Consider the following 20,938-nt stretch of genomic DNA (forward strand, 5'->3'; position numbering starts at 1 on the left):
GAAGGCTCAAACGTGACCAATATTCATTTATAATAAACAAGAGTAACTTATTTATTTCATATTTTACAAAGGACAAAAAAAAGGGACTCTGAGAAAAAAGGAAAATTCCAGCGTTAGGACTTAAGGAGTTCTAGCCGAATTGGCTTTTGGGTTCTTTATTTTAACCGGAGTGGATTTGGAAATCAGAGGACTACACAACATCTTTAAGCACTGCTGGAAGAAGAATGTCATGTCCCAGCTTATCCCAGTTAATGAACTTCCACTGTTAGAACCAACAAGACCATTTGACAAAGACAAGTACCGGTACTCTTTTTGCATTGGTTGTAATCACATTACTTTTAATTACCTGCTGGGGAAACAAAGTAATGTTTAGCAATCTCTCTTTTGGATAATGAAACTTAATTATGCTCAGGGTGATGCACAATTAAGGTTGGAGCAGCTTTAGCTAAATTAGTTTTTTTATTATTTTTCTTGATTTCTTCCTTACAGAATGTTCCTGCAGGGCGGCTTATGAGCTTCATTTATTTATTTTATTTTTTTATAAAATGTTCCTACATGACTGCCCTTGTTCATATTTCTGCTCTTCTAAAATGCTGCACACTGAACGAATTTATCCTAATGTGCAGCATTCCAAAAAAAAGGAAAATGTTTCTGATACTGTCCATTCTTAAAAAAAACAGAAAATGATATTTCTTCCACCAGAATCTCAGGAAATGTTTTGTTTGCTTCATATTTTCTACTTAATCTATTTTCTTTTACTTTTAGCCAGTTTAGCTCGTGCTGGTTTGCGGCGCCTTCCGTCCGTGAAACCCGGGTTCGACTCCGGGCTGCTCCCTGTTCCCTTCTCTACCTCTGCCGGTCCCAAGCCCGGTTTGAGAAGGTTGCGTCAGGAAGGGCATCTGGCGTAAAACATTGCCAAATTTACCATGCGACTTGTTCGCTGTGGCGACCCCTGATGGGAGAAGCCGAAAGTGGAAGAAGAATCTATTTTCTTTTACTCAATGATATCAATGTGTTTATTAAACACACATTGTACAGTATAGTATGACTGGTGTTTGTGTGTCTTCATGTTGCCCTTTTACTTTATTCAAAGTTTATGATCACTATATCAACTCTAAGAGGAAACTTTTGACGTTCGTAGCTTTTTGTTGTCTCTTTCAATGTTATTGCTCATAGAAGCTAACACACTAGTCTGTGCCTATGGTGTCAGGTGTCTGTGTCTTCAGTTTGTAGAGGGCCTATTGATTCTTTAATACATTTTTTTGTTTTTGTGAGATTTCACTTCCCAAGCTTAGCATATTTTTCAGTTCTTAACACACAAAAAAATGTGTATAAAAAACACATTTTTTGTTAATATTTAATTTTTCAATATTCCATGAATAGTTTTGTCTTGAAGAGTTAAGATACAAAACAATACGCCAATTCAGAAAAAAAAAAAAAGAGTATCCCAGATAGAGTGACTTCAGTCCACAAAAGCACAATCCAGTGGTTTTGTTTCACGTCATAAATGTAAAAGGTTGTGCCAGGATGGGGATCTGACAGAACACCAAAGCCAAATCAATCAAGGGAGTCAAAATTTAAACCTTTGTGCCGCTTCGGTTGTTGCCCTGGACAACAGCGATTGCCACTGGTGCTGTTGGAAATTAGGGGCATCAGGGCTGTTGTCTTTGATCTGTGCCATAACCGATAAAAAACACAAGTTCTGTTTGTGATTCACATATTAGATTTGAACCATCCTGACACAAGCCTCTGTATTTACCTGGATTTTCGCATGACTTGTGATTGTGTGAGCCTTGATATTTGTAAGTTTAAGGGAGATAACTGCTTTTGTTATAAATATTTTACTGCTAATATGTTTTGAATTCAAACAAATGAACATGAGCCATGTTTAAGTTTATTTTGTTTTCTGACAGTTTTTAGTAATTCAAATAAATATAAATCATATGAAGCAACTTTTTAACATCCATCTGTTTGTTCATTTTCTGTACCTATTTTTTCCATTTCAGGGATGCTGGAGCCTATCTCAGGCAATGTCGAGTGAAAGTGTCAAGGAGATGACAGCCATAAACACTCACATTCACACTTAAGAGACAATTTAGTGTCACAAATTTACTTAAAAAGCATGTTTTTGGACTGTAAGAGGAATCTGGAGAGCCTGGAGAACACCCACTAATGCACAAGGAGAACATCCAAACAACACAGAAAAGATCCAGCCGGGATTTGAACCAGCATCTTCTTGTGTGAGGCAAGAGGGATTACAACTGCTTCACAACATTTTTTTTACATTCCTGACATATCATTTAAACTAATTTTTTGCAATCAAAAAAGTTTAGGCTGAATCTGAATTGCTTCTCTATGCCTATAGCTCCTCCCTTGTGCTCCATTTGTAAGGACATTTGAAGCTGTAGTGGTGTCCAAAAGTTTTTTCTTTTCTTTAACTGTCCTGTCCAACAGCTGAGCAAACAGGTAAGAGCTGAAGGCCTCTTGTGTTGGACAAATTTTACTGTTACAACAGGGGGTTATGAATCTTCTGACACACGAGGTGTATATTTGAAAAAACTCTTTTTGTAATATAGACTCAACTTTATTTATATTATTAATATTTGTAACAGTTTTTTGTTGGACCGGATGGAAAGGAAGAGAAGGGAAGAAGAGAGAGGGATGATGTGTGTGTGTGTGCTTGTGTTTGTGTGAGGGGGGTTGATTACAAAAGGGGGGGTGGTAAAATCATAGGGCAACACGTTGCTGGAAGCTTATAATCATCACTTTCAGGTGTAGATGTATAGTAGATGTAAAAGGGGTGGGGCCTGTTCACACACACACTCAAATGTAACAAACATACCTGCGGGCTCCAAAAATCTTCACGTGTAAACATGTCAGCATGTACACAGTACAACTACCGTTCACACATGCATTCTTGTGCATTCAGACTAACACACATGAAACATTTCCTTCAGTCACGCAAACAAACTATTTGTGCAAGGGTGAGCTAGCAATTTTTAAAGTTATAAAACCAATGTTGTTGTGTATTTTCCGAGCGATGGCAACTGCACGCTAACCTAGATGACCGGCGACTATTGATGAGGAAGCGGTAGGAACGTCCGAATTTGAAGACAGTGGTTATGTCCGAATTCCCACCCTATCCCCTATATAGTGCATTATAAAGTGTGTTCGCCATTTTGTAGTGCTGTCCAAATCTACAATTCCCAAATCGAGTGCCCTAGAAATTTCCCAGAAGTCTCTTTGTTTTTTGCAGTTTCTTTCTTTGCAGTTGCAGTTTTTTGCAGAAGTCTCTGCAAAAAACTAGTGTGCATTGATGCTCACTAGATCTGCAAATATAGACCACAATGCATTGCGTCGTAACAATTTTTGTCAAAAAAATGTATTTAAATGTTTTTTAATAAACCATCAAAATTTTTATCTTCAGAAGACAGTGGACTCATAAATAATTGTCTCAAATTGCTCATTTCAATTCGGTTTTAACTTCGTGAAATCAATGACATCATATCCGCCGTTTAAAAAAAGTAGTGAGCAATTGTGTCCAAATTGCATTAAAAGCTCAGGGCACCGTATAGTGCTGCACTATATAGTTTTTTAGTAATTAGGGGTTAGGGTAGGAATTCGGACGTAGCCAATATTTTTTTCCATATCTCTCCGCTTGGAGGGATAAATGAAGGGATACATTTAGGGATAGGGAGAAGGCATAGGGGTAGGGAAGCAATTCGGATTCGGCCATTTAAATAGAAGTGTGACATTAGAGATTTAAAAAATGTCCCTGTCTTCATTCATTACTGCTCCCCAAACTGTTCTTTTTTGCAAAAGGTTCAGACACTGGGGATGTAAACATAAAGGTAAGGTCAAAAAGACAAAGGAGGTTAAATTAAATTTAACTGCAATCAGGCTTATAGATATTAAGTATTTGGCATTATAATTAAACAGTTAGTTTTGCATTAAATATGCGTCTAATGAACAAATAGGCTATTTTTCAAACCTAAAAAACAATATTTCTGCTCGTATCCTTCACAAACAGTCAGAGGCAGATAGAAGATGAACAGAAGAAACCACTGATGGCTACTTGAATTATATTTAATAATTTTACCACTTTTTGTGTGGCACATAGTGAAATGTATTTTTCTGGAAAAACAAATTTTGTTACCTAATGTATCTTTAGATTTAAATTGTATGACAGTCTTACATTTTTGAGATTCAAAGGGTGTAGAACATTTTCTGATAGCTAGTACCACAACCACAAACTGACGGGTTGGATCTGTGGGGGCCAGTACAGGAACCGACGAAAACCGGTCCTTAAGGTGGTTGAAGGTGTCCTCAGCCTCCTGGTTCCATAAGAAAGGGGTCTTGGTAGATGTCAAATTAGTCAGGGGGTTCACAATGCTGCTATAATTGTGCAAAAAGCGACTGTAAAAGTTGGCAAAGCCAAGGAAGCGCTGCAGATCCTTTCGAGAAGTTGGTTGGGGCCATTCCTTAACAGCAGAGACCTTGGTAAGGTCCATATTTATGCTCCCCTTTTCAATGATGAAACCCAGGAATGAAACTCTGGGAGCATGAAATTCACATTTTTCGACTTTGACGAAAAGTTTATTTTCAGGTAGCATCTGAAGGACCAAGCGAACGTGTTGACAATGGGTCTCCAGAGAAGAGGAATATATGAGGATGTCATCCAGATAGACAAAGACAAAGCGGTTAAGGAAATGACGTAGGACAGGGGTGTCAAACTCATTTTCACTGAGGGCCACATAAGCAAAGTGGCTGTCCTCGAAGGGCCAGATATAACTTTTACATGTAACTAAATGTAATGAAAAATAAATCTAACTATTCCTTAATGTTAAATAACTCATTGTTTATGTATTATACCTTTTTAAAGTGACAATTACAGTTGCATAGAAACATATGTTTGCTTGGTACTCTAGCATAAATCCTTTTCCATTTGATTCTGTCAGGTTAGGTTATATGGACAGTGTTTAAGTCCTAATGTATAGTCGCCCAATCCGATATTTCAAGTCCAATTCCCCCTAGATATGAATAAATACACAACAATTTTTATTTTAAGAAATTAAAAAGTTTTATGCTCTTGCGGGTAGAGCTGTGACGTGTCCGACTTTTTTTTTATCACCGCGGTAATGAACCACCAGGGGGCGCTGTGTCGCGGTTAACCGCAGCCCCCCCCCAAAAGAAAAACAAAAAAATCCCCCGGCGGCCGCATCAGAAATAAAAACAATTACAACGTAGTATTATTTATTACCAAATAAAAGAAACAACTAACTACTACCTATCTAACTAATGAACTACCTATGTAGGTGTTGTAGATTGACTGTGTGTGTGAACGCGCTGCGTCGTGTGTAGGACTGGGAGGAGGGAGCGCGCACACGTGTGTTGGGGGTGCATGTTGATTCTTCTGCAGTGGACCGCTCTCTAGCTGCACGCGAGTTTCACCTTTGCTTTTTGGTACAGACATCTTCTGAGAATATTAGTTATTGCCCAGTAATAAACAGACTGCAGACACTTTGTCACCTTTCCGGTAGCCATGAAGCCTCACATCCCGGAAGAACATGGGGCAGGAGGCCTTTGTTTATACAGACACGTAACGTTGGGCTGCACAAAATAGTTACCAAACAAAACATGTAGTGATATTCATGGAAATCTAACAGTGCGCGCTCATGTTTGGTGTTCCAGAGTGACTAAGAACAGTAATAAACCCCCCCAACACAAAATCCTCCGGCGGGCGGCCGTGTCGTGCACTTAAGAACACACACAGCTTGTAACGGAAATTAATACTAATGGAAAATAATAATTAGAACACAGTAAATTTGTCGTAATTCCTCACGAGAGGAAACTTCTGTTGTAGAATGAGGATGTGTGCTTCTGAAAGCGCGCGCCTGTGTGTCTGTAAAGGGAGCCGCGTGCGACGTGCAGGAGAGACAGTGACAGGCGCGGTGGGAGAGAAGAAGAGAATAGTCTGAAAGAAAGAATGAAAGTCTGAACACAGGACTAGCAGAAACAGTAAATTATCAGCAAAAATGAACGTGTGTAATGTGTTTATTATAGTTCCAATCACGCACCATATGCTGAACTTTCAACAAAAAAAAAATAAAAAAGTGCGATGATGAGGTCATCATCACAGCCCTAATCGCGGGCCACATAAAATGACATGGCGGGCCACATTTGGCACGCGGGCCTTGAGTTTGACACATGTGACGTAGGATATCGTTGACTAGGGCCTGGAACACCGCTGGAGCATTGGTTAATCCGAAGGGCATGACCAGGTTCTCAAACTGACCCAGGGGGGTGTTGAAAGCCGTCTTCCACTCATCCTCTTGCCGTGCTCGAACCAGGTGATAGGCGTTTTGAAGATCCAACTTACTAAACACCGAAGCACCTTGAAGGTATTCAGAAGCTGAGTTAAATAAGGGTAAAGGGTATTTATTCTTGACTGTGATCTTATTAAGCTGACGGTAATCAATACAAGAACGAAGTGTCTTGTCCTTCTTCTCAACAAAGAAGAAACCCGCTCCCAGGGGAAAGGAAGACAGACGGATTATACCAGCAGAGATTCTTTAATGTAGAGTTCCATGGCCTGAAGTTCAGGTTTAGAGAGGCTGTAGAGTCGGAACGTGGGCAAAGTGGCCCCTGGAATAAGCTCAATGGGGCAGTCATACGGTCTGTGAGGAGAAAGAGCAGAAACCGTCTCTTTACTAAAGACGGTCGCAAGGTCATGATAGATGGTCATGATGGGGGGAACACCGGACAGATCTGGGAGCTCTGCAGGTGGAGAAGAAAGAGGCAGGTCAGGGCGAAGGGAGCCAAGGCAGGTGGAGTGATAGTAGGGACTCCAGCTCATTATGCTATTTGACTGCCAATCAATGTGAGGATTGTGTTGACAAAGCCATGGGCGACCCAAAATAATCTGACTGGAAGTGGTCTGAAAAACATAAAACTGCAGGGTTTCAACATGGTTGCCAGAAACACAGAAAGGAACGGGGGCAGTTTGGTGATGGATAACAGTAAGTGGACTTCCATTAGCAGCACTTACAAAGACAAAGCGGTTAAGGAAATCGTGTGGGATATCGTTGACTAGGGCCTGGAACACCGCTGGAGCATTGGTTGATCCGAACGGCAAGATGTATCACAAATGAACAACATTAAAACCTCAGAAGAAGTACGAATAAAACACGCAAAGAACACGTAGATCAACGTAAAAGCCAAATCTGGTCTCAATTTGTGCATCAATTACATCAATTTATAACAATATTTTCTACGTGTAAATTACACAAATGCGCACATAGTGGTTGTGTGACATGGCCTTACACTAGTGACGTGTTTACGCATTCAACGTAAATAAGCGGATTCTGTCTTTGAGAAAAGTGGCTGCAATGCTTTACGTGTTGCATGAGGATGCAAAGTTGATATGCAAAGTCGCTTTTTTCCAGGCCAAAATCAGCGTATTTAATTTACGTCGATCACATAAAAGGACAAAGAGTTATGGTTTGCCAAAGAGCGTGTGTCATTGAGATGTCGCCGATGACATATTAGGTGTTAAAAATTTTAAAAAAGACATTAAGAAAAGTAAAAGTTGAAATTGAGTAATTAAAAGAAAAACACTAGTTCTGCACCCACAAAAATAATGTTTTTCAGTTTATAAATATTGGATCGGATATACCAGTTTTGTCCCTGGTTAAGTGTTCTTTTTTGTGTCAGGTTTCACTATCTTTGGTTTTCTGGTGTTTTTATTTAACTTTGTGTTTGTTTAAATTATTCAAGTGAATTTGAGTCTATAGCTTAATTTTCAAGTTGATTAAGTTGATTGACTTTAGTCACTCAATTTATATTTGGAATTTAAAAAAGAAGAAAGAAGTTGATGCATGATTTTGTGTTGACTTTAATTAAACTTGCCTGATTAAATGAGATGTCTGTCCATTGTTCCGCTTATCTGCATTTTCTCTGAAATAGGAAGCTGAAACTGAAAAATTGTTAAGCTGTTATTCATTCATTCATCCTGTTCCATCTATCTGTTTTGCAGAAATGTAACTGTTTTGCAGAAATGTAAACTGTCTTTACTGTTTTTACTTTTCTGATTATGTCTAATAGTGTTGTATGCGATGGAGATGTCAATTTCCATGCGGGAACCTCCCAAATGGATAAATAAAGTTGTCTATCTATCTATATCTATCTATCTTGGATCTGTTTGTTCCCTTTTGGGGTCATGGGGCTGCCGGAGCCTATCCCACTGACTTGCGGGTGAAGGCAGGGGACATTCTGGGCAGGTCACCAGTTTGTGGGCCACAATCACTCAGCCATAGTCCTATGGACAATTTAGAGTAACCAATTAACCTCTGAAGCATGTTTTTGGACATTGGGAGGAAGCCAGAGAAGAAAACCCACTCATGCACAGGGAGAACATGCAGACTCCACACAGAAAGGCCCCCCATTGATGTTCTATTTCAGGTCCCCCAGCTGGGACTTGAACCAGGGGCCTTCTTGCTGTGAGGGAAGAGCGCTAACCACTCTGATCAGTAATTGTGGAAGAAATCAAACCTTCAACTTTCAGACGGACTCTCAGCAAAACAAAAACAATTTGACTTGCACCTTAAATGACTCCATTTTTTTCACTCTCCATTCTCACTTATCTAAATCCCTCACTTGAAGGGCAGAGGTTGCAGATGTCTCACCGAGCCTGCCAAGGAAAGTCACAGTTAGACTTCCTAAAATTTTTACTGTCGTCCTTCAACATGTCCTTGAACATGGCAAACAGCCGCATGTCTGTCTACTGTCTGCAAACGGATATATATAATGGCTCCAAGCACTTAGAAAACTTCATTTTAACGTATTATACTTGCAATTACTAATGCAAAATGTAAATTTGATAAGGCTCACGCAGAGTAGATTTGTGTCAGCTTACAGTAAGAGTGAGTGGTTGACAAACCCTGGCTTCCCACAGGTGCACCCCTCAGTGTGTCATGAATTCAGAACCTGGATGGTGTAATTGGGTAGCTATTGCATCAGCCATGTGAGGCTGGGTGAGTAAACACCCCCATTTTTTTTTGTCACAAACTTAGAATGCATATTTGTTCTTTATTCAAAATTTTATAGGATTCTGATGAAAAAATGACAGCTTTTCGACAAAATCTAAAACTTTTTCATAATGTTTTTTGTTGAAAACTATTTCAACAGGGAGACTTTTTCAAAGCCTTATTTAAAGAAAAGCCAGATTTATTTAAAGAGTAGAATATTCAGTATTCAAAGTCTTCCAAAAATAAAGTCTTTTGATGTTTAGACTGTGGATTGTCAAGGTGAAGGACATGAATGGACAGAAATGGGTGAAGGACCTAATTAATGCAATCTGGAAAGGAAATGTAGTTATGGGATCAACGCAGGAGATCAATAAATGAATGAATGAAACCATTAAACTGTGTCAAAGCTTCACTACCATCAGGGGTGATTATTTTTTTTTAAGGCTACAAACACAAGAATGTGCTGAATTGGCCTTGTGCTATCTTAGATGACCCCACCCTTGCATTGACGTGTTCTCCCTACCATGACAAAGGTGGATAAAGGTGGAAAGATTTCCTGTAATCCATGGACACCAGTGAGGTTCACAAATCATTGAAGAAAAAAGGTTTAGTGCACTGTCTAGTGGGTCTAGATGACCCAAATCCCAATGTTAAAGTGCCTAGGATAGCCCAAGGGTTACACCCGCTTTTAGCATATAGTGTTTACACTGAACTGTCGCTACCGATGCTAGCAAATGTACTTGCAGTTAGAAGAAGCTTGGTGTGAAATGTCAGTGGTGCAAATCTTGCTCCAGGTTTTTTCTTTCACAGTTCCATTCCAATATATAAAAGACTTGGTGTTGTACAATTCCAACAAGGTACAAACCGCAATTATTGATTTATCCTTCAATTATCAATTTTAAAATGGTTGGCATTTCCATGAATTGAACAGGATGATGCCCAGACGTCCAGTTTCTGATCAAAATTCAACTGGTTTAACTTTTAACGTGCGTTCAATGGCTGCCCCTTTTGTAAATAGAGTGTAATGTAAATAACCCAATACTGATGAGCTATGGTTTTCTGACCTTGCAGCTAAAAGCACCAGCAATGGTCTTGAAGTGAGCAATGGTTTGGGGCAGCTAGATGTGGACCTTATGAGAATGAGTCGCTGTGGGTGCTGTGATGATCCCTGTTTATGGAACACTCAAGGCTGTGATTCAAACTCTGGATGGACTGCAGTGTTATCAGAATCAAAACCAACGACGGACACATTAGTAGACAGGAAGGCATCTGATGTATCAAACAAATCTATTTTTTATAGTATGGAGAATGGCAACTGTCTTTTTTTTTTCATTACAGTGTTCCCTTGTTTATCACAGGAATTGCATTCTAAAAATAATTTACGATAGTGAAGTCGGATTACAGGTCTTCACTTTAGACGTTCGTTTTTTTCTGACAGACATGAAAATTTCCACACTTTTCTCTCATTTGAACTCACAAAGCTCAAACTGTCATAGAAAAATAAGTCCAGTTCTATAGAATAAACAAAAGATCTCGTAGCGACTGAAGAACTATGGTGACTGCATTCTGCGCAGGAGACATGGCATAGAGGGGATTGATTGTCCAGGTCTTCAGCCAATCAGGATGCAAAACCGTGCACTATTTAAACAATAAATAAAAAGCTTAGAAAAAAAATCAGCAAACAGCGAGACCAGGAAAGGTGGGCTGCAATATAGTGAGGGCACACTGTAGCTTAAAGTAAATCGAGAAACCCAGCACCAACCTTTCTGCTGGAAACACGATAGTATGCAGTAGTACTGCAACCACTTTGGTTTTCCCTTTCTTTTAAGATACAGATTCTGCACAAGGAGGTAGCGTAAAAATGGTAAAGGAATACTAAAATTAGGCAGAAAATCACTAGACAGTAGTAAATTGATCGGTTCATGGAGAATATCATTTTTACTTAAGAAATTTTATATACCGGTACCGTCTTTTCACGAACATAGGGCGCACTGGGTTATAGGGCACAGTCTCAGTTATGGGTGATTTTACGATATTTGACACAAAAAAAAGGCTCACCAGGTTGTAAGCCGCGGGCATGTGTGTGTTTAAAAAAGGCAGCGGGAGCAAAACTGAGTTGGTTGTGATTTTTTTTTTTCAGTCATAAAACAGCATCCAGAAATCCATCAAAGTCCTCATCTTCTGTATCTGAAATGAACAGGTGGGCTAAATTTGTATGAAACATGCCAGATTCCCCTTTGTCATTGTCAGAGTCCATCTCGTTGCCGTGCAGCTACTCATCAATGATGATGTCGGCTTTTCGGCACTTCGAAAGCAGTGCAAACAGACATATTAGCATCTACAATCCATTCACAGACTATGGCGTAACTCGCCTGGCGCTGCCTCCCACAACAGTACAAGTCGACTTCTGGTACCCCGTTCTACGTATCGCTACCGCGATGCTCCTGTTCTTGACAGCGTGACTCACCGGGATGTTAAAAGTAGCGTGACTCACCGGGATGTTAAAAGTGAGCGGTGCCCCGTCCATGTTGTTGATTCGGTCGGGCTGGATCTTTTTACTGAAGTAGGGGAGGAAGATGAACAGCTTTTTATTGGAATCCGCTGGGAGTTGCTGCAGCACCGTAATCCTTGCCCGGATGGAAAAATAATGGCGTTTCATAACACGAAACCGAAAGGTAAAACTTCCTCTGCAAGCATTACTGCACTCAGTCGAATGGTGACTGTAGAGAAGCTTCTCCCAGCTCTTCTCATTGTTAATCCATCGGTCCAATTGAATCGGTTAGTTCAAAAGGAGCCCAAGTCCAAGAAGTTTGTTTTTCCAGGAAATGACTTTAATTGCATAGCTTAAAAGGAGGCTACACCAAATGATTAATACTTTACCCAGATTTAGCACCAGTTCATAGCTTATAAATGCTATGATATGAAGCACCTCACTTTTATAATTTCAGAGGACTAGCAAACTAAAGTCTCTGGACTTGGGCCCTTCTTGAATTAAACAGGGGCGCTGCCATATTGGATAACTAGTGCTGCCATCTATGGGATAAAGCAAAACCCATGCAAGAAAGGGCCCAAGTCCAGGAATTTTGCACTAATGCATTTTAAATGTCAAGCATAGTCAATACATTACAACAGACTTGGGACTTTTTTTTGCACACAATCAGATGGCTTTTCCCTTGAAGACGATAGAACATATAACATATGTTATAAAATATCTCTATTTTGAAAAATTGTGGACTTGGGCCCCTTTTGAACCCACAAATTCAATTTTCATCCGTGCAATATGTACAAAATGTGCGTAGCGACTGTATGACACGGCCTTTACTCACGATCATCATTTTTCTGTACTTCTCAGATATGAGTGGATTAAATAAAGTCGTTTTGGTGACTCTATTCTTTAATATTTTATTTTATTGTTTTCCCCAGTTGGTTCAAAGTCTCCAGCAACTGGACTTTAAGCTGTCACTCCCCCACCACAACGATTGATCTTTTAAGTGCATGTAAATGGCACCCATGCCTGACAACCAGTAAATTTAAATTTTCTTTTTTTTTTTTTTTTTTTGCTCAGCCAATAGATTAAGTGAGCTGCTTCAGTGTGACATTCAGAAAATGCATTTTTAAAACATGGAGATTCAAGAGCCTTGTTTGTTTTATGGAAATGTGTGCTTAGTCATCATGAATCAATCATTGTTCGTCTACATGGTTTGTTGGCAAAAGATGGAATCATATGAAAGTTCCACCTTTTACATACCTGTTTTTTTTTATTTTGGAAAAAATAAAAATCTGTTTCTGTACATGCAGCTCCATATGAATAACCAGGTTAAGATTGCATGAAACACTGTATCTTGTTTTCACCTGACCCAACACCCATTTGGTGTTTAACCAAAAATTACTAAAATGGTCACAATTACCTGACATCTTTGTCAAATCAAACAAGATATTTAAAGTGTGTTTAAATGTCTTGCGTGTTTGCAGTTTATTTGGTTTCATACAGTAGTCATTCATATTTATTTAATCAAAGGAAGTTTGAAAAGGAAGTTTCAAAAAGATCATATATATCACGTCGAAAATATGATTGGCGGGCGACAAGCTCTCTGCTCCGCTTCATTCTAATGCATCCACCTATAGACGACTAGATCCATGAACGTCTTAATTTTCCTCGTCTGACATGACCTCTGGCTCTAAACTGTATGGCTGGATAGCTCTATTATTACTTGTCGGTTGTACAGTTTATGATAGATTGGTGGTGCGGGGGTTGTAAGTTGCATGAGCATGTAAACAGAAAGCTTTAAGATATGGAGGATGGGAAGCAGGGGTCGGGTTGCTCTATGCCAATGGTCCCGCCCAAAATTCATAGGTAATTTTTTTTTTTAATGAACTACTGCCACTTTGCAGAAACTATTTCCTAGAAAACAACACAGGCTTTTACAGAAAGACTGCTTGTAATACTTTGACAATAGATCAAAAAAACACCGGGATAGGGCTTCAAAGCTTTGCAACAAAATTCCTATGAAAACAAATAAAACGATATAGAATAAAAATGTTCTCTATTAAGTCTGTTTTTTGTTTATGCTAACCAACAGGCGGAAATTTCCAATGTTTTCATCGTTTAAAATAGAATTTTCAAGACAATCGGACAAGACCGATGCTGACAGATAACATTTCACTTCAGCCAGATGCAGGGCTGCTTTAGGGCATGACATTATTATTCTTAGGATGACATTGCACCATCTCACCCATGAAACACAAGTCTGACTTTCTTCTCAGTCATGTACTTGCGTCTACACTCCCCAGGGATATTTGTATGTACATACTGTCCCGGAATTTATTTTCCGTCTCAAGAACCGTCACAAGAACTAACTTAATAGCCATCAGGAAAGGAGATTTGTCGTTTTTGGCGCAATAAAAAGCGATTGTGGATACTTGCAGGACCTGACCCATTAACTTTCACCTTGAGATGATTACTACCTACCAGGTTTTTTCTTTTCTTCCAGTGGTGTCCCATTCCATAAAGGTAATGTTGGTAATGAAGGAAATGTATGTTTGGCTGCCTTTTGGCTGCCTTTCTAGAAAACTTAGCCTTTTAAGAAATGTTTTGGTTTATATTCCAAGAGAGTACTCATCAAGCAGCAGCTTGATGGAAGTGCACTGAAAAAAGTTGTTTTCTGACATTGATGGAAAAAAAACACAAAAATGAAAACACCAATGTGTATTTTCTTTTGACGGTAAATCACCTGAAGTTTTCAGATTTTTTCTTTTTCTAAAAATTCGTGAGGTTTTGGGAAATGATCCTTCTTGTTTCTGTGTGCTTTACAGATGTAAATTATTTAGTTTATGTAGCAGCATGTTTAACCCTTGTGCTATCTTATATGACCCCACCCTTCCATTGACGTGTTCTCCCTACCATGACAAAGGTGGAAAGATTTCATGTAATCCATGGACACCAGTGAGGTTCACAAATCATTGAAGAAAAAAGGTTCACCGCATTGTCTAGGGGGTCTAGATGACCCAACTCCAAATGTTAAAGTGCCTGGGATAGCACAAGGGTTACGGACACTCCGTAATCACCCTGCAGCTGGCACTCGTTTTACTGTCTTCTTTGGTTGAAAATCTGAATGAAGATACCACTTTTGAAAAAATGCAGGCCTCTGAAAAATGTTGCTTCTTGTAAACATTGAAATGATTTATTGGACACGTAGCCCTCTAAACTTTTTTCTCTACCCTGTCATCCAAAATACCACCAGAAGAAAATCTTCTACAATCATTGGTAGAAATTGAGTTTATTCCTCTCACACTTCTCAAAATTAGCCCAAGAAATGAAACCATTATAAGCTTGAGTCTACTAATGAAACTTTGTTTATATACTGACTTCAGAACAAAACTTTATTAACATGAATCTTTGACTTGGTAAAACAAGAAAAAAAATATGGCATTTGGGTGGAAACCTTTATTTTCAATTGCTGGTTAAAAAAAATTACTGTAATTTTTTTATTTTATAATCAGTCCTGTTATTTTCCAAAATTACAGACACAATGTTTGCAATCCCACAATTGCATATGTCATGTTTGTTGTTTTTTGTTTTAAATTTCTAATAAATTTAGGAGGGCAATGTTAAAAACAATTTAAAACAGAAGAGGCCATGGTCCAGAGGTAGAGAAATTAACCTCCAATCAGAGGATCAGGTGTTGGGTTCTTGCCTTGCTTACTTCAGTGTCTTTAGGCAAGGCACTGAACCCCACATTGTTCCTGGTGGTTATAGGTTAGCGTTAGTGAAATGAATAGGGGACTGTGACTGCAAAGCACTTTACGCCTTCTAAGAAGATAGTAAAGCTCTACAGAATTGTACACAATTTAGCATTTTTCCTTTCCACAAGGCTTTGGGGCCTAAAGCAGCTGCAGCTGTCTTTAATCATTCCAGAATTATGCTGTGGACAAAAGTCGCTGTTGGCTGCTGTTCACAAGTTAACATCTAGTTATGCAGAAGTAGGTCATGCGTTCTGTGTCTGCTGGATAACAGTTAGGATTTTTTGTTAACGAGGGACTTCAAATAATCGCGTAAATCACGATGAATGATTACAGACAAATCAGCGTTTTATTTTTATGATTTTCTTCTTTTTAGATCGTGTTATTATTCGATATCACGATCGTGGGCCCCTAAGTAACGGCCACAGACAGAAAAAAAATTAATATACTAACTTTGATTATTCTCTTTTTGTTTATTTTCTGATACTGAAGAAATTTTCATTTTGGAAAACTACAGGATTCGTCTGTCTTGACGCGTCACATGACCTTTAAGCAGCTGCTCGGACCGCAAAGTTAGTAGCCCAAAGCTAAAAAGCTAATGAAAAACCAAAAAAAATGTATTTGGAAAGTTTACTTTTGGAGAAAAGAGCAGTGAAGAAACAAAATGAGGGTCTTCGACTTCAAAGATAAACAATAAGCTGCTATTAACAGACAAAACCAGGAGTTTTCCTCAAAATACGGATTTATTGAGACAGTTGCTTTCACGTAAAAGAATTTCTAGAGTGGTGTTGCTGAGAGCCGGCTGCCTGTTTCTGCCTGTTTGTGGCTGTAAGAATGAACCGGCTGCTCCACACAAGCGAACCATGTCTCTGAGCAGAGCAGCTGGAGTCTCGTAACTTCGTGTTTGCAGGCAGGGAAGGTGCTTTGTTATAGTGTGCAGTCCGGAGAAGGGTTCGGACCGCAGCCCGTTCGGCTGCAATGCACTTAATAATAATAATCATAATAAAAGCACGTTTAGAAGATAATCTCACTCTATGTCTGAGCTCTGTTTGTTTACAATGGACCGCTTAGTATCTTCTTCAATGGTAGTATAGTAATTTGTTCAGACCAATCACTATCTGACACATCATCGGACCAACGGACAGTCAATCACATAATGTGATGTCAGCACTAGAGACTCCACTGCCTCTGGTAAGAAGAAAGGAGAGGGAATAATACAGTGCGTGAACGAGTGATGGTGCAATGTCTGTGTCAAGGAGTGTAGCCCAAGCGTTGAACTCTTGGTGGTCTGACAGCAGCCCTATTACAGCCTTATTACATCCGCCATCATGGTTACTTTTTACATTTCCTCATTCAGGTGATGCAGACGCCGCTAGTGACTTCATCAGCAACACCATTTCCCGGCTACAGGAACGCAACCAAATGCATTTATAATAATCACTGGGGACTTTCACCATGTTGACTCAGATGGGACTCTTTCTGAATTTACACAGTATGTGGATTGGCCCACCCGTGAAAAAAAAAAAGCCTTGATCTGCTCTATTCTAATCCACTGGGAGCATACAGCAACACAGCCCTTTCCCCTCTTGGGAGGTCAGACCACAACCTTGTTCATCTCTCTAAGTACGTTCTTATGGTCTGTCCAAAAGAAAGGTAAGAAGTGGACTCAAGAGGCTGGGGAGACCCTGCAGAACTGCTTTGAGAGCACAGACTGGGATGCTCTCTGTCTGCCCCACGGTGAGGACATCAACAGCATGAGTGAATACATTACATGAAACATATGAATACAATAAATTCTGCAAGGACACCATCATACCCTCGAAGACCTTCTGCTGTTACCCCATCAACAAGCATGGATTACAAGTGACCAAAAAGGCCCTGCAGAACGAGACGAAGAGGGCCGTCAAGGTCAGAAGATGGGGAGTGGCGGGGGGGAGGGTGGTGGGGAGGAGGGTGTAGCATCAGCTGAGACAAGTTGAGGGAATGTCAAGATCACCTACAAGTAGGGATGGGTATCGTTAAGGTTTTAACGGTACTACTTCTCTTATTGATACTGCTTATAAATCTGATATTTTAACGATACTCTTATCGTTACTTTTTGAGGACGAAAAATAAATAAATAAATAAATAACAAATTAAGAACATGAAGTGTTTTATTTCCTCATTATGCAAAATTGTTTTTTTAACAAAACATTTTACTTCATACATTTTCCAACTTCAAAAGAAAAATGCATGAAAAGTAACATACATGAAAAAATAAGAAGAAAAACAAAAAACAAAAACAGCAATGTTTTGACATATTGCTGTCATAATGTAAACAAATATAAAACAAATTAAATAAATGTTTGAGTTCATAAGATCATCCCAGAGAGTCTCTGCTTCAACTCCCGCAGTGAAAGCTGCGACTTAATCTGACGACGGTGTTTCCATCTCTCTGACAGAGTTTGAAGCCAAAGCCCCTCCCCCGCCACTCTACCTGCTTTTTCTCTCTACCTGTTCACCTGTTCCTTCCTATGCAGCAGCAATTTATTTTTTCCTGCGCCCCTCCAGTGTGTTCTACACAGAGAGCGCAAGATACCGTCATCATAGCAGCAGGTTGACACGATAGTCGGGGCGCTTTAGCGCAAAATTAAATAATTTTACACACGCGTCGCGTGCTGTCTGAACAACAGCCTTGCACACAAATAGCCAGACAGACTTCTCCTCTTCAACGAGAATTGCAAAAAAAATATCATCATTAATTAATTAATTTCGGTCCTACGGAACCGAACCACTTCAGACCTGTCGCCTTGACTTCCCACCTGATGAAGACTATGAAGAGGATCATCCTCAGCCATCTCCGCACTCAGGTGAGCTCAGCACTGGACCCGCTGCAGTTTGCATATCGACCAGGCATCGGGGTGGATGACGCCATCATCTACCTGCAGCATCGGGCCCTGTCTCACCTGGAGGCCCCTGGGAGCACTGTGAGAGTCATGTTTTTTTATTTCTCCAGTGCTTTCAACACAATTCAGCCATCACTGCTGAGGAGGATGCTGGAGGTTGCAGGTGTGGACCAACATCTGGTTGCTTGGACCATCAACTACCTAACAGACAGGCCACAGTTTGTGAGGCTGCGTGACTGTGTGTCTGATGTGGTGGTCTGCAGCACGGGGGCACCTCAAGGGACTGTGCTCTCCCCATTCCTGTTTACCCTGTACACATCAGACTTCACCTACAACTCCCACCACTGTCATCTGCAGAAGTTCTCAGATGACAGTGCCATTGTGGGCTGTGTATCAGGGGGGGATGAGCAGGAGTACAGGGGGGTCATCACTGACTTTGTTAGCTGGTGTGAAGTTAACCACCTGCTGCTTAACACCAGCAAGACAAAGGAGCTGATACTGGACTTCAAGAGGTCCTCACCATCACAGTCACCGGTGAACATCCAGGGTTCAGACATTGAGGTCGTGGACACATTTAAATATCTGGGTGTTCACCTGAACAACAGACTTGACTGGTCCAACAACACGGATGCTCTGTACAGGAGGGGCCAGAGTCGCCTTCACCTGCTGAGGAGACTGAGGTCCTTTGGCGTGTGCAGACAGCTGCTGAGGACCTTTTACGACACTGTGGTGGCCTCAGTGGTCCTTTATGGAATTGTGTGCTGGGCGGGGGGCAGTGCAGGCAGAGACTTGAAGAGGCTTAACAAACTGGTTAGGAGGGCCGGCTCTGTCCTGGGCTGCACACTTGAGTCCATCGAGGAGGTGGCGGACAGGAGGATGTTAGCTAAGCTGACATCCATCATGGATAACCCCTCCCACCCCCTGCACAAAACTGTAGAGGCGCTGACCAGCTCCTTCAGCACAAGACTGTTGCACCCTCAGTGTAAGAAGGAGCGCTACCGCAGGTCATTCCTCCCCACAGCCATCAGACTGTACAACACCGTGTCAAAGTGACACTCCACGGTCCCAGGGGTGTTTTTCTGTTTAGTCATTGATTCATTTACTTTTGTTGTAGTTGTTGTTTTTCAATTTTAAATTGTTTTTTGTTCCTGGATAAAGGATAAAGGATAAAGTATTAGCATCTATCCTGAGTGAAACATTCATTGCAAATCCCATCACCAGGAGACAGTTCTCTGCATTCAATGCCAACTGCATTCAACCACTGTTGCCTTGCTTCAAAGTCCACAAGAAAGTTGCACAAGCCAGTCATTTTTGAAGACCGAAGACAATAAACCTACAGGAGCCATGCTAAAGCTAACACGCTAACCTGCCCATCTATGAATAAAGATGGGCAGGTTAACTAATGTCACCATTGGCTAATGAATCTGTCAATCAAACTCATCAGCAAAACAGGCGTGCTCACTTTCAGCCAATTGAATGGCCTCTGAGACTTTGCTTTCACACAGGTGACGAAAAAAGCCCCGCCCATCTTTGATTCTGTACCGGTCGGTCGTTAGCGTGTTAGCTTTAGCATGGCTCCTGTAGGTTTATTGTCTTCGGTCTTCAAAAATGACTGGCTTGTGCAACTTTCTTGTGGACTTTGAAGCAAGGCAACAGTGGTTGAATGCAGTTGGCATTGAATGCAGAGAACTGTCTCCTGGTGATGGGATTTGCAATGAATGTTTCACTCAGGATAGATGCTAATACTTTATCCTTATTAGCTATGATGCTAGTCATCCAACACCAGTATATATGTTTTTAAAAAAAAAAATTATTTGTCTGAATTAAATTATTATATATCTTTTACAGAACGATTTGTGTATGTTTAGTCTGTTTTAATGTCATGAAGTTCTTTTTACAATCTTTATGCTTTGTGGTTGTTTGTGCTAAAAAGCGTCCACACTTTAGATGAGGTGCTGCAAAACAATTAATAAACTATTAACAAAGTTAATTAATACATTTGTAAAGCTTATAAGCAGTTTAGTAATATGGATTTAGAAGACAATGGTCTGACTTTAGATGTTAATAAATCTTATTAACACTTTCAGGTATTTGCAAGACATCTATAATGCTAATAAATATCGTACTAGCATCTGACACATTAATAAAGCCTATTAATTTGTTAAGTTAGTTAATAAAACTTATTAAGCTTATGAACACTTAGGCTTGTGTCAGGCGTCTATAATGCTAATAAATATCTTACTAGAACCCCAAACAAAAATACTACTTCTTAATTTGTTAACAAAGTTTGTTAATAAATCTTATTAAGCTTATTAACACTGACACATTTTTTAAGCACCTATAATATCAGTAAATGCATCATTAGCATCTTAAAAACATCCTAATAAAAATGCTTGTAAATGTGTTAACTGAGTAATTTAATAAACCTTATTAGACTTATTGTACTAATAAATGTCTTACTAACACCCTATAAATTCATTTATAATGCTTGTTAATGTGTTAACAAAGCTTGTTAAGGAATCTTAATATAAAGTGTTACCCTTTATTTAATAAGAATCTCATTTTTGATAATAATTTTTCATAATTTTAGTAATATTTTTAATTATCTAATATAAATGTAATTTGTGATGTCCTTTATTGATGTTATATTATATAGATTATTTCTGAATGTCGTGTTGCTGCCACAGATAAATGAAATTTCCCCATTGTGGGATTAATAAAGTCATCTATCTATCTATCTATCTATCTATCTATCTATCTATCTATCTATCTATCTATCTATCTATC

The sequence above is a fragment of the Oryzias latipes genome, chromosome 21, assembly GCF_053564925.1.
Source record: "Oryzias latipes strain Hd-rR chromosome 21, Olatipes_Hd-rR_3.1".
NCBI classification, from domain to species: Eukaryota; Metazoa; Chordata; class Actinopteri; order Beloniformes; family Adrianichthyidae; genus Oryzias; species Oryzias latipes.